The sequence below is a fragment of the Myotis nattereri genome (genome assembly GCF_964212035.1).
Source record: "Myotis nattereri genome assembly, chromosome: X".
Classification (NCBI taxonomy): Eukaryota; Metazoa; Chordata; class Mammalia; order Chiroptera; family Vespertilionidae; genus Myotis; species Myotis nattereri.
In genome coordinates, this window is record NC_138078.1 from 101710864 (window position 1) to 101724670 (window position 13807).

At 42.6% G+C, this 13807-nt stretch overlaps 1 protein-coding gene and 1 pseudogene across 2 annotated transcripts in view; both read left to right on the forward strand.

Annotated features, from left to right (window-relative positions):
• The window catches only part of PAK3 (p21 (RAC1) activated kinase 3), a 367784-nt gene that overhangs the window by 74886 nt on the left and 279091 nt on the right, over positions 1–13807 (forward strand). Inside the window, exon 2 of the mRNA XM_081115367.1 lies at positions 449–544. The gene's annotated coding sequence lies outside the window, so the exon portion shown is untranslated. The remainder of the gene's footprint in view (positions 1–448; positions 545–13807) is intronic.
• On the forward strand, positions 3101–3511 carry LOC308536266 (mitochondrial import receptor subunit TOM20 homolog; annotated as a pseudogene). The gene has a single exon. The product of its transcript is annotated as a mitochondrial import receptor subunit TOM20 homolog (transcript).

The following is a 13807-nucleotide window of genomic DNA, read 5'->3' on the forward strand; positions in this document are numbered from 1 at the left end:
AGAGACGGTCCTGTTATGGGGTGGTTTTGCATCCCTTCATCAATCTTGTGGCCTTCCTCTGGATATCTTCCACTTTCTCAGTGGCCCTTCTAAAATGTGGTGCCTAGAATTAAATAAGAGATTCCAGGAGGAAACAGCACAGATTGCAGTGTGAAAACTGTATTGTGGGATCCAGAAACCATATTTTGATTAATACAACTGGAAATTATGCTCTGTTCTGAGCAGTTGAATAATTTAGCTACATTAAACTTCTGACTCAATTTATGCTTTTGGGTCATCTCAGACCCCTACAACTTTTTTGGTTTGTTTGTTTGTTTGTTATTATATAAGCTGCCACCAAGCCATGCTTACCTTATTCTGGTCTTACACTATAGACTTTAAAATTTTTAACTGAGGTTGTGTTTTCTTTATTTTATAAATTTCACCTTATTTTTTTTTTTAATTTTAGCCCACTATTCCAGTCCATCTGAACTCATTTTGAATCTCAATTTTGTTCTCCAATATATCTGTTATCCCTGCCAGCTTTGAATCATTTTCAGACGTGGTAAGTACATTTTATGTGTCATTTAAGTTATTAATAAAAGTGGAAAATCCCTATGGCCTTTCTCTGGAGAATTTTATGCTGGTTGCCACCTATATTTTGAGTAAAATTATTTAATCAAATGCTAACCTATTTGACTTGTGTTATTCTTAATATGTTGCTGTCTTATCATAGTTCATTTGTGAGAAAGTTATAGGAAACAATTTCAGATGCACTGCCGAATACAAGATATGTTATGTTTATAAAAGACAGGCTAGATAAAGGATAATCTAAGATGGAGCCTTTTTAAAAATATATTTTATTGATTTTTTACAGAGAGGAAGGGAGAGAGATAGAGAGTTAGAAACATCTATGAGAGAGAAACATCCATCAGCTGCCTCCTGCACATCTCCCACTGGGGATGTGCCTGCAACCCAGGTACATGCCCGTGACCGGAATCGAACCCGGGACCCTTCAGTCCGCAGGCTGATGCTCTATCCACTGAGCCAAACCGGTTTTGGCAATAATCTAAGATGGAGCCTTTTGTTTTGAAAAATGGAAGCTATTATAGTTTGTCTAATTATAAAAGTAATATTGGCTTGTTGTAAAGGTCAACAGCATGCAAAGGTATACAAATTAGAAAGTGCAAGATCCTGTGTAAATCTACGCCTACAATATATCAGATAACTGGTTAACAGTTTTGTGCAAACATAAATATGAATCTGTGACTTAATAGAATCATACTATAGAGACTGTTTTGGGACCTGCTTTTTTCACTTATAATCTTTTGGAAACATCTTTCCTTGTCAGAACATATAGTTCTACCTCATCCTTTTAAACAAAAACATAGTGTTCTTTTCTGTGGTTGTTTTCTAATTTATCCAATTAATCCATATTGATGGTTATTTAGATCATTGGCAAATTTTTGCTGTTACAAGCAGTGTTTCATGATGACCTTTTTTTGTTGGCTTGATGAGGTGTTGTGCAGGGTGCTGGTTGCTGGCTCTTCTGGATTATTTGTTCTTTTCAAATCTTGTATATGTTCTAAATGCTCAAGGACTGCTTCCACTGAAGAAAGCTAAAAGAGGTGACTGCCAACTTCCTACTCATCATGGTTTGAGTTTTAAAAATCTATAATCTTGTTATACCTTGGAGTGGAATTAAGGCTGTTTGAACTTCTGGGTGCCTTAGGAGGAGCAAGGCACCTCAATATCAAGCCCTGAGTGACAAAAACAATCTTGATGGTAGGCTCAGACCCTGGCTGGCACAGGTGAGGTGATTAGGAGCAAAAAGGGGAAGGAGAACTGCCTTGCCATTTCTCATCACACAGCCTCAGCTCTTACAAGTGGAGCCACTTGGTGGGCCCTGAATAGGCCTCTCCTTCCTCATCTTTACTCCTTTCTTCCTTTTTTGTGGCGTCCTTCCTGCACACATGCACCTCCCAGAACAAGGTAGGACCTGTCTGCTCTGAACTCCCACAACACTTTAGAGTCTGGGTTTGAGAGTCAAACCTGAATATCAGAGCTGCACCTACCCAGGTCTGCGATCTTGGATAAGACACCTATCCTTTCTGGGCCAAATTATTCTCATCTGTAGACTGGAGATTTACATATATAAAATATTTCAAAACACCTAACCTAATGACTGGCTGATATGAAGCACTAATTTCATGTTAGCTGTTATTATCACCATCATTATCATGATTATCATGGGTGATTATATTATCTATTCCATAGAATTTGGATGATTAAATGAGAACATATGTCAAACACCCAACACAGTGCTCAGCATAAATTGTGTGCTAAATAAATGATAGAAATAGTTGACTGTATTTATCTCTCCCTTCATATACTTACCTCATTCTCTATTGTGTTATTTCTATTTGTGTTCATGTCTTGATCTCTTCCTCTAATTTATAAACTCTCTCTAGCGCACAGAGTTCCTCTCTCTTTCTCTCCCTGTCCCTCTTCCCAATAGTAAACATAAAAGACCCAGTGCTGTGGATTAGTTAGGTTCTTTAAAATTTAGTAAGCCCATTCAACATTGTATTGTTTTCCAGTTAGCATCTCTCCTATTAACCCATTAACTCTGGGGTAGGGAACGTCTGGTCTAAGGCCCACGAAATCATTTGGTCTGATCCTGCCAAGGCACTAGGGGTGAGTTAATTAAATGTTTGACCAAATAAAGCAGGCTAATTTTTAACTTGATGATATTGTATGGCCTGTGAATAATGTTATGAATATCCAAATGGCCCTTGGCAGAAAAAAAGTTTCCCCACCCCTGCAACTGATCAACAGGGCCATTTATCCCTAGGGCAAGTCATGGCATATGTATTCCAACCACTGATCCACTGATCACAGAATTAGCAATATACAGAATCTTAGCTTCGAAAGTTTTCCAGAAAACAATGGTCTTGATAGTGTGTTTATATGACAGAATGGATTTTTTGGGCCTTAAACCTTTACCGTTCCCTCGCTGCAGGAGTCAGTTTGAGCAGCGCTATCAGCTCTGAGGGTTAGTAACAAATGGCTTTTTCCCTGGCCCCCTCAGCCGCTGACCTCTCTCAGTGGTGGAGAAAGGATGGTGGGCCTGAACAGTGCCATCGCCGCGCATGTGCAGTGCCCTCTTCATCAGGTACTGCATTTACTTTGACCAAGAGACAGAATGATCCCAACTTCAAGAACAGGCTCAGAGAACAAAGAAAGAAACATAAGTTTGTCAAGGAGAGAGCTGGACTCTCCCAATGACCTGACCTTAAAGGTGCTGAGGCTGTTCAGAAATTCTTCCTTGAAGAAATACAGCCCAAGGTGAATATGAAAAGGGTGTAGATCATCTGACCAATGTAATTGTGGTGTGTAGACAGCCACAGAAGTTACTGCAAATGTTACAGCAAACACTCCCACCACCAGTGTAGCGGATGCTTCTAAGCTTCCAATAATTAGTTGTAGAATTATAAGTGTTCAGAGCTTGGCTGAAGATGATGTGGAATGAGAAACAAATGTCAACATATTAATCTCAATTAAAAATATTTTTAAAATCTTGACTTGGAAGATGAACAGCTATGGGGGAATAAGGGCAAATATGTTTGCTATGGACTGTTCTACACTGAAATCTACCAAAGTTAATGTTTCCTTTGCATAGATCTATTTGTCTTGTTTTTATTTTTCCCAGTGAAGAGTGTATTTTGATAGAGAGCTTTTCATTTTATAAATACACTATGACTTACCAAAATATCATGGATTTTGTTTATTCCTAAAACGTGCAACTAAAATGGACACATTATCATATTATGTACATCAAAAATATCTAGTGCTCAGTTTTGAAAAGCAAAAAAAGTAGAGGAAGGTTGAAGAATACACATTTTTTAAACTAGTACATTTTGTTGCACATAAGAAAATTTGATGGAAATGTGAGTTTGTCTATCAAAACTGGGTATTAAAGTCTTTGAGATAAACAAAAGAATGGATTTTTGTACCACTCTCAGGCTTCTGCTATCTAAATGGAGTGACATTAGGCAGCAGCCTAATTCAGGGCACCATCAAGTCCCTCTTAGACTACCACAACAACTTCTTAAGTGTTTCCCAGCTTTCACTCATGTCATCCACACAGCAGCTACAACAATCTTTAGAAAATAGAGAGTCAGATCAAAGCATTCCCTCCTCAAAACCTTCCAATGGCCCCTATCTCATGTATAAAGTCCAATTTCCTTCCCATAGCATACAAGACTCTGCATAATATGGCCCTTGGGTATTTATTAACCTCCATCTTGTTTCATTCTTTCCCTTGCCCATTCTGTACCACCTGTATGTACCAGCCTTCTGTTGTGAGAACACACCAAGCTCATTCCTGCTTCAGTACTTTCATTCTCGCTCTGCCTCCCACCAGGAATTAAAACTGACCCATGGCCCAAATTCCCCATGCTTCCTTTTGTCCTTCAGATTTCCATTTAAATGATCTCAGAATGGTATTATTCATTTAAGCCTTCCCTGTAGGTCCTATCTCAAGCAGGTTCCCTGCCTCCCATACCCTCAAACTCATTGGTTCTCAGGCTTTACCTCATATTAAGAATTATGTAGAAATATTTTTATAAGCATTACCAGGCCCTTTTTATATTATGTATATCAGAATCTCTGAGATGAGGTCCAGATTATCTGTATTTATAAATGCTCCTCCAGTAATTTTAATATGTAGCCAAGGTTGAAAGTCTCTGTTATCACCTTGATTATTTCCTTCTTAGTACTTATCATAGTTGCAATTATTTTTCTTATTTCATTCATTTGTTCAATAAGTATTTGTTGAACCTCTACCATGTGCCAGATACTCCTTGAAAGATAAACACCGGGATTAAAATAACAACTAAATTTTATGAAACTTCCATTCTAGTTGAGAAGAAAGAAAACAAACAATGTCTATATATATATATATATATATATATATATATATATATATATATATTTTGGAGATGGAGTCTTTGGGAGGTAATTAGGATTAAATGAGGGTATGAGGGTAGGTCTCTGGTCTGATGGGATTAATGAGTGCCCTTATAAGAAGAAACACTAGATAGCCCCCTTTCTCCTCTCCATTTCATTCTGCCCATTCCTACACTCAAGAAAAAGTCACATGAGCACACAGCAGGATGGTAGCCACCTACAGGCAAGAGAAAAGGCTTTATAATGAAACCTACCTTGCTGGCACCTTGACCTTGAACTTTCCAGCTCCTAGAATTGTAAGAAATAAATTTCAGCTGTTTAAGCCACCCATTGTATGGTATTTTGTTATCGCAACCTGAAGAGATTTAAGACATATAGTATGTTAGATAATGATAATTGCTAAGGAGAAAAATAAAGCATGAATGGAGATATGAGTTTTTGGTAGGGAGGGAGCAAAGCCTTAGAGTTGTCTGGGAAGGTGAATCTTGAGTAAAGACATAAAAGAAGTAAGAGATCTAGATCTGCAACCACCTGGGGTTATAGCATTTAAGGCAGAGAAGAGTCTGTGAAAAGGCCCTAGGCTGAATCATACCTGTTATGTTTGAGGAATAGCAAGGGGACTAATGTGAGTGGGGAGTTGAGAACAAAGGGAAGAGTGGTAGGAGATAAATTTAGACAAGTAATGGGGGGTCAGGTAATGTGGAGACTTAAAGGTTATTGTTGGAGCTTTGGCTTTTACTCTGAGTAAAAAGGGGCATCACTGAAGAATTTCTAGGAGAGAATAACATAATCTGACTTAGATTTTAATATGCTCACTCTATATCTACGATATGAGAATAAATTGAAAGGGAAAATGGTGGATGCAACAGAACCAGCTAGGAGACTATTTGAGTATTCCAGGTGAGAGATGATTGTGGCTTGGAGAAGGGTGGTAGAAATGACAGTGATGTGAGAACCAATGAGGAATGGTCAGAATCTGTACGTATTTTGAGAGATGGAGTATATCGGATTAGTTGACAGACTGTGCTGGACATGAGACAAAGTGCAGTCAAGGATGACACCATGATTTTTGGCTTGAGCATCTAGAAGAATGGAGTTGCCATTTAATTTAGATGGAAAGGACTGTGGGAAGAGAAGATTTTAGAGGGAAATATCAAGGGCTTAGCTTTGAACTTGATTAAGTTTGAAAATGCCTATTAAGCATTCAACTGGAAATGTCAAGTAGAGAAGTAGATATATAAACCTGAAGTTCATAGGAGAGGTCTGGCCTGGAGGTAGAACTTGGGGAGCCATGAGACTGGCTGGAACACCTAGAGTGTGAGTGCAGGTGAAAAAGAATAGAGGTCCGTGGACTGAGTCCTAAAGCACTCCAAAGTTAGAGATTGATTTGACAAGCAACAAGGAAAGCAGAATGAGAAGCAACAGCCAGAGTAAAAGAAAGAAAGTCAATGGCATGTGGTTTCTTTGAAGTCAAGAGAAGAAAGTGATTAAAGGAAGAGTGGTCACTTAGGTCAAACACTGTGGAGAACTCAAGTAAGATGAGAACAGAGAAAGGACCATTGGCTTTTGAAACATGTGGGTGGCTGGTGATCTTGATCAGCAGTGATTAGAGTGAGTTCGAGACAACAGAAGGAGATACTTTGAAGACAGTGAGTATAAACAGCTGTGTCAAGGTGTTAGTACAAAGAGGAGGAGGGTAATGGGGCAGGAACAGTATCTGGAGGGGTAATTAGGGTTGAGAGAAAATTTTACTAATTTTTTGGATGGGAGAAGTAATATTGTTTTTGTTGTTAATCCTCACCCGAGGCTATTTTTTCCATCGATTTTTAGAGAGAGTGGAAGGGAGGGAGGGAGGGGCAGAAGGATGGATGGAGGGAGGGAGAGAGGGAGGAAGGTAGAGAAGGAGAGGGAGAGGAAGAGGGAGAGGGGGAGAGAGAAACATTGACATGAGAGAGACACATTGATTGGTTGCCTCCCGCATACTCTGTTATCAGGGCTGCAGATGGAACCTGCAATTCAGGTATGTGCCCTTGACCTGGAATTATAACAGTCACTCTTCAGTGTGCAGGCTGACACTCTAACCATTGAGCACACCTGCCAGGGTGGTAGAAATAATATTCTAATGAGAATGATTTTGCCTCTCTCATTAGAATATAAACCCCTTGAGGGAAGGCACTTTGTCTCTAGCACAGAGTAGGTACTCAATAAATGTTGTATAAGTGAATGATCAAATGAATGAAGGAATAAATAAAAGTATGTGTCAAGGAGTTGAGTAAGAAATAATAGTAGGATAAAGTGACAGGTGAATTGGGTAGCAGCACCCTGCCTTTAGTTCCAGTCATTCCTGGCACACCAAGTTACACCAGGGTCAGACAGCTTAAGCATGGGTTGACATGGCATAACTCCCTTTGCCAAAAGGGCATGCTATGTCTCTATAGTCATCTGTTCAAGTGAGCAGACAGGTTTGGGGTCTGTAAGAACTGGCTGCGGCCAGAAAAGACTGCAGAGTTCAGGAGTGCGCCAATAGAGAAACCCCTTTGTGTCATCATTGGTCTCTGGGTGTGGTCTATCTGCAGCACAGAGCATGTGTGAGACATATGCCACAGTGGCTTCCCAGCTTGCCCCTGCTGGCCAGAGGATAATTAATAACCTTAAATAGCTCAGACCAAGAAGCCCATGTCCATGCAGTGACGTTGGCACCTGCCTCACCCCAGTTGCTGCATTGCACAATTCCCACAGTGTAAGGTGGTGGGCTGGCCCAGCGGGGCTCCCCCATGGTTTCTATGACTCAGCTGTTGCTGGAAAGATGGCATGGATCAGCATTGGGCTAGCACATAGGAGACACTCAGGAATGAATAAACCCTTTAGGCCTTTGAGAAGTGACACAAAAGGTGAGGAAAGAAATCTTATTTTTCTATGCTTCCCTTGCCATCCCGCTCTATACTCAACCACAGTTCTGTGCAGGTACACAGCCAGGTCCTTTGAAACAGCAAGGATGGACCGGCTCCCGGCAGACCATTACCTGTATTTTTTCTCAAAAGTGTGACTATACTACTATTACTGCAATTATTACTACTGTGATGGTGACTACTACTAATAATTTCAGACAAAACATACTGAGCACCTACTATGAGCCAGGCATTGGACTAAGCACTTTATACACATATTGATTCTTGTACTCCTCACTGCACCCCTATGAGATGAATACTATTGTCTCCACTGAACAGAAAAGATTCATGCTATGAAGGGAAAGAGTTGAGATTCAAGGCCAGTTCTGTTTCACTATAGAATCACACTCTACATAGTTTCTTATTATAGCATCAATGTGCTCTTTTAAAAATGTAAATTAGATAATATAATTTCTTGGCTTAAAGCCTCCAGTGGCTTCTCATCAAACTTAGAATAAAATCCAACTTTTTTTCTAGGCCGTCAAGGCCTGGTGGAATCCAGCTATTGCCTACATCTTCAGTCCTGTCTTGTTCTATTTCCCTGCCCCTATAAAACTTGTGGACTAGGTTCCTTAGCTGTAACAGCTCTCTGATCTTAGTATATTTGGTAGGCTGACTTGGGTGCTTATTCCTGCGTACAGTGATGGTTCCCTTGGAAAATGATTTCCATAGGCCAAACAACCATCCAGGAAGCCCTGTTTATATAAGGTGAAAGCTGCCTGTGATTGTCAGTTTCACCCATTGTCAGCTACACCCATTGTTCCAGGGGTACTTATTTAGCTATCTTAGTACTCTCTCCTCTCACTTGTATTGTATCATCCTAGGTTGATAGTTTCCTAGATGCTATCCAGCACCAAGAAGAATCTGATGCTCAGAAGTAAATCTAAGCCCAAATTCTTTTTTCCCCCAGTGATTTTTAGAGTGGGAGGGAGGAGGAAAGGGAGAGAGATAGAGCGAGGAGAGGAAGAGAGAGAAACATGGATATGAGAGAGACACATCAACTGATTGATTAGTTGTCTCCTACATGTACCCTCACCCAGTTACAAGTTTGTGGCATATGTCGGGGGCTGATTGGGATATAATATGGGTGTTCAGAAGTAGGGTTCCCTCTGGGGAGGTGGGGACTAGGGTGCTAAATTTCTGTAAGGCCTCCATGAGGCGGGAGAGGAAAAGAGCTGGGTTTTCAACAGGGCCCTGAGTGATTTCATTAAGTTTTGTCATAATTGACTGCCTTATGGGCAGCCTTTTTGAGTCTGGCAATGAGACAGGTGATCATATGGCTACAGAGCTGGCACCCTGGAGAACTGACCTGATAGTCCCATCTTGGGTCAGTTTTGGGGACCAAGTTAGCACCAACAGTTTGGCCAATGCATGCTGTCTATGGAGGATACAACGTGGTCCTGAGCTGCTAGTCAGATGTGCTCCTTCTCCTCTGGGGTAAGAGAGAATAGGATGACATAGATATCATGCCAGATCAGGTCATAGGACTGGGTCAGGGATTCCTTAGTAAAGGTGGTCAGGTCAGTGGAAAATGACCTGAGACAGCTTTCAATCTGTGCAAGGTTGGACATAGAGAATGAGATGTGGACTCAGACTATAACCTCAGTTCCTGCTCCCTCCCCTCAGGGGTGGAATGAGCACAGGAATAGAAGTGGCTGTTGAGGAGGGTGGTCTTTGGGTGGCCTGAGAGCGAATTTTAGGTGGGGAAAAGGTTGTATTGGAGCTCAGGTTCTCAGGATTTGGACTCTCAGGGGCTGGGGGAGAAGATGGTTGCTTGTTAGGAAGGTCTGGGTTTTGGGAATCTACTACAGGTGAGGGAGGAAGCATGTAAGGGAGTGGAGGCTAGTGGTCTGCTGGGTCAAAAGTAGATTTAGAATCAGAAGTTTTAGGGGTATGATGTTTTGTTTGAAGGAGAAAGATCTGATGGGTAGAGCAAGGCTGACAGAGACAGGGTCTGGACTGATGGGTGAAAAGGGCCTGGACATAGGGAATCTCTGACCATTTTCCATCGTGGTGACAGAAATTATATAAATTGTGCAATGTGTTAAAATTGAGTGTCATTTCCAGGCCATTGAGACTTATTATCTAGTTTATATTGTGTTCAAACAATGTTACAAAAGAAAATGAGGTGGTTGGGCATGATCTCCCCTGTGAGTGTGCAGAGGGAGTGTAGCATGGCCCATAAGAGAGGAAGGATGAGTGACAGATCACAAATCCAAAAGTGACTGTTTAGGGCAGGCTTCCCCGCTGCTAAACCATTACCATGAGAACTGAGGGGGTGACCCTCCAGACTGGGCATACCCAATCCAGAAGGAAACAAAGCCAAATGGCTGAGAAGTCTTCTGGTCTAGTGCTAGAACTTTTGACATGAGAGACTTTTGAGGAGTCAGTGAGAGAGAGTGAGCAGAAGACTCAAGACAAGGGAAATTGTGGAACATCACTCACCTAAAGAAGATTGAACAGGGACAGATCCAAAGACAGAGAAACAGTGATCAGACTATCAATCCCCAGAGGGAAAGTAGGGGAGGGTGGGGGTAAGGGGAAGAGATAAACCAAAGGACTTGTATACATGTATATAAGCCAAACCAATGGACACGGACAACAGAGGGATGAGAGCATAAGTGTGGCGGGGGGGAGGTTGGGGGTTAATGGGGGGATGAGGACACATTTGTAATACCTTAACCAATAAAGAAATTTAAAAAAAATAAAAGTTTGTTATTGGAAGAAAAAAAATAAAGAAGATTGGCGGTGTCAGACGGAGAGTCAGCAATGGAGAAGGAGATATTCCGAATCTGGTGTCCTCCTTGGCTGGCTCAGGAGGAAGGGAGGCCTAATTGAGGCTGGCAATGGAGTTACCTGAGTAGGATTCGGAGGTTAGCACAGGACAAGGTGATGCTGCCTACTGCTCTCCAAGTGGCAACCTTGGGGTGATGGCTCCCCATCCCCGTGGAACCTCCTCAGGTTTTGGCACCAAATGTTAGGGTGGCTGAAGGAGGAATGCATGAGGCCAAAGTGTTAAGAGATTTTGAATTTATTAGGTCATCTGGATACCAGATGGGTTGATCCCCAAAATGGATAAGGAGTCAGAGGTTCTAAAGCACTCTATGTGGGCTTTTTCCTGGGTGGAGAATTCTCTGTGCAGGTCCTGATTCTGGGAAATTCCAGAGGGGGAGAGATAATGGTCTTAGCAAGTGGAATGTGGTCTAAGCAAGTGGAATGTGCATTGTGAAGTGGCCTGAAGGTCAGTTCCCAGGGGAAGGGGTATCAATTCAATTTTTTCATCAGACTTAACAATTATTATGTACTATAGAGAGGTATAAATAAAGTTGTAGATCTATAGTCAGTGTTCTCTGCTTTCCTACTTGTTTCATTTTATAGAGGTGTCATTACCCTCTTTTTAGAAATAGCAACTACCATTTTTTGAGCACTTGCATGCATTATCTTATTTCTTCCTCATAACAACTCCATGGAGGAGGCACTTTCTCTCTCCATTTTAAAGTTAAGTAAGTGATGACCACAGATGTTAACTAACTTACCCAAGGTTACACAGTAAGTGGTTAAAACTAGGATTTACATGCAGGAGACTAGCTCTAAGACTGTGTCCTCCTCTCTGAGCTAAAGGGCCTTTTAAATAGTACACTGAAGATACACATGCCTTGAAATGGCATATTTGGGTCTCCAAGCAGGAGGGTGCCAACTTTGTTCTTTAGGCTCAACACATATGTATGGCTGTAAACAGAGACACCTCCTACCAGCGAATGGACCACCCCACCAGGAGTGATGGTAGAGTGGGCACTGACATGCTTGAGGAGGTATTGTAGGGATATCTGGCTTCCCAACTTGAAAGACTGAGCTGGAACAGGACAAATAGACAAGCTCTAAATTCTAGAAATTCCCAGAATAGCAATCACCAACTTCATCTACTCTTTGTGACTGTGAGGAAGCTAGAGACCTAAAGCAGTATTGAGATTTTCCCAAGGTTTCCCAGCTCACTAGAGCCAACAGCTATAGTAGAACCTTGACTTTCAGCCAGCAGTGTCACTAGACTCAGCACTCTTCCTCCTGCCTCAGCCCCATTGGCCTCTCAGATTCAGTGGGAAGCAGTCAGAGAGAAGGCATCTTCTTGTGAGTGAAGCCATAATGTATATCAAGCATGTCAAACTCATGGCCGGTGGGCCACATGCCATGAGTTTAACATGCTTGATGTATATAGTGCTTCTCAGTGTGACACAGGGACCTGCGGTGTCAGCATCACCAGGGAACCTGTGAAGTGCCAATTCTCAGGTTTTACCCAGAACTTACTGGGGCTTGAGCCCAGCAATGTGTGTTTTTATAAGCCCTATAGGTGACTCTGATACTTGCTCAATTTTGAAAACCATTGGTCTAGACCCGTGGTCGGCAAACTGCGGCTCGTGAGCCACATGCGGCTCTTTGGCCCCTTGAGTGTGGCTCTTCCTAAGCCTTAGGAGTACCCTAATTAAGTTAATAACAATGTACCTACCTATATAGTTTAAGTTTAAAAAATTTGGCTCTCAAAAGAAATTTCAATCGTACTATTGATATTTGGCTCTGTTGACTAATGAGTTTGCCGACCACTGGTCTAGACTGAAAGGCAAACTGCCAAGTGCTGCAAATATCAGTATGTGTTAGGGAAATCAACAGCACAAAGAAGAATAATCTTTTTTAAAAAAGTCTTTATTGTTGAAAGTATTACACACATTCTCTTTTTCCCTCCATTGACCCCATCTAGCCTGACCCTGTCCTCTGCCCCAGGCCTTGACCACACTATTGTCTGTGTCCATATTATCCTATCTAATAATAGACAAACATGGTAATTAACCATACCTCCAACACACTTCCCATTGGCTAATCACGGCGATATACAAATTAACTGCCAACCAAGATGGCAGCCGGCAGCCAGGCAGCTGAAGTGAACATGAGGCTTGCTTGCTCCAGTGATGGAGGAAGCCAAGGTTCCCTGCCTGCTGCTGCCGGCCTCTGAGCTGCACTCTAAGAAGCAATGTTTCAATTATAGAAGCTAAACAAACCCCAGAAACCTGCTTTCAGCCAGCCGGGCCTCAGAGCTGGGGCTGCAACAGTGTTTCAATTATAGAAGCCAAACAAACCCAGATACCTGCTTTCAGCAGCCAAGGCCTCAAGCTGGAGCCAGGCCTGAGAGCTGGAGCCGGCTCTCAGCTCGTGACAGCCATAGAAGGTAAATAAATCCCAGAATAAAAACAAGAAAGAAAAAAAGGAGAGGTTGGGAGCTTCAGTCACCCGCCAGCCTGAAAACGGCCCTCAGTCCCTCACCCAGACTGGCCAGGCACCCCAGTGGGGAACCCCACCCTGAAGGGGGTGTGACCAGCTGCAAACAGCCATCATCCCCTCATCCAGGCTGGCCAGGCACCTTAGCAGGACCCCACCCTGATCTGGGACACCCTTCAGGGCAAACCAGCCGGCCCCCACCCATGCACCAGGCCTCTATCCTATATAGTAAAAGGGTAATATGCAAACTGACCCTAACAGCAGAATGACTGGGAATGACTGGTCACTATGACACACACTGACCACCAGGGGGCAGACGCTCAATGCAGGAGCTGCCCTCTGATGGTCAGGGCGCTCTCACATGGGAGGAGCTCTGCTCAGTCAAAAGCCAGGCTGATGGCTGCCAGTACAGCGGTGGTGGTGGGAGCCTCTCCTGCCTCCTCAGCAACGCTAAGGATGTCTGACTGTAGTTTAAGCCTGTTCCCTGCTGGCAAGTGGACATCCCTTGAGGGCTGCCGGGCTGCCAGAGGGATGTCTGATTGCCATCTTAGGCCCAATCCCTTGGGAGTGAGCCTAAGCCAGCAGATGGTCATCCTCCGAGGGGTCCCAGACTGTGAGAGGGCACAGGCTGGGCTGAGGGACCC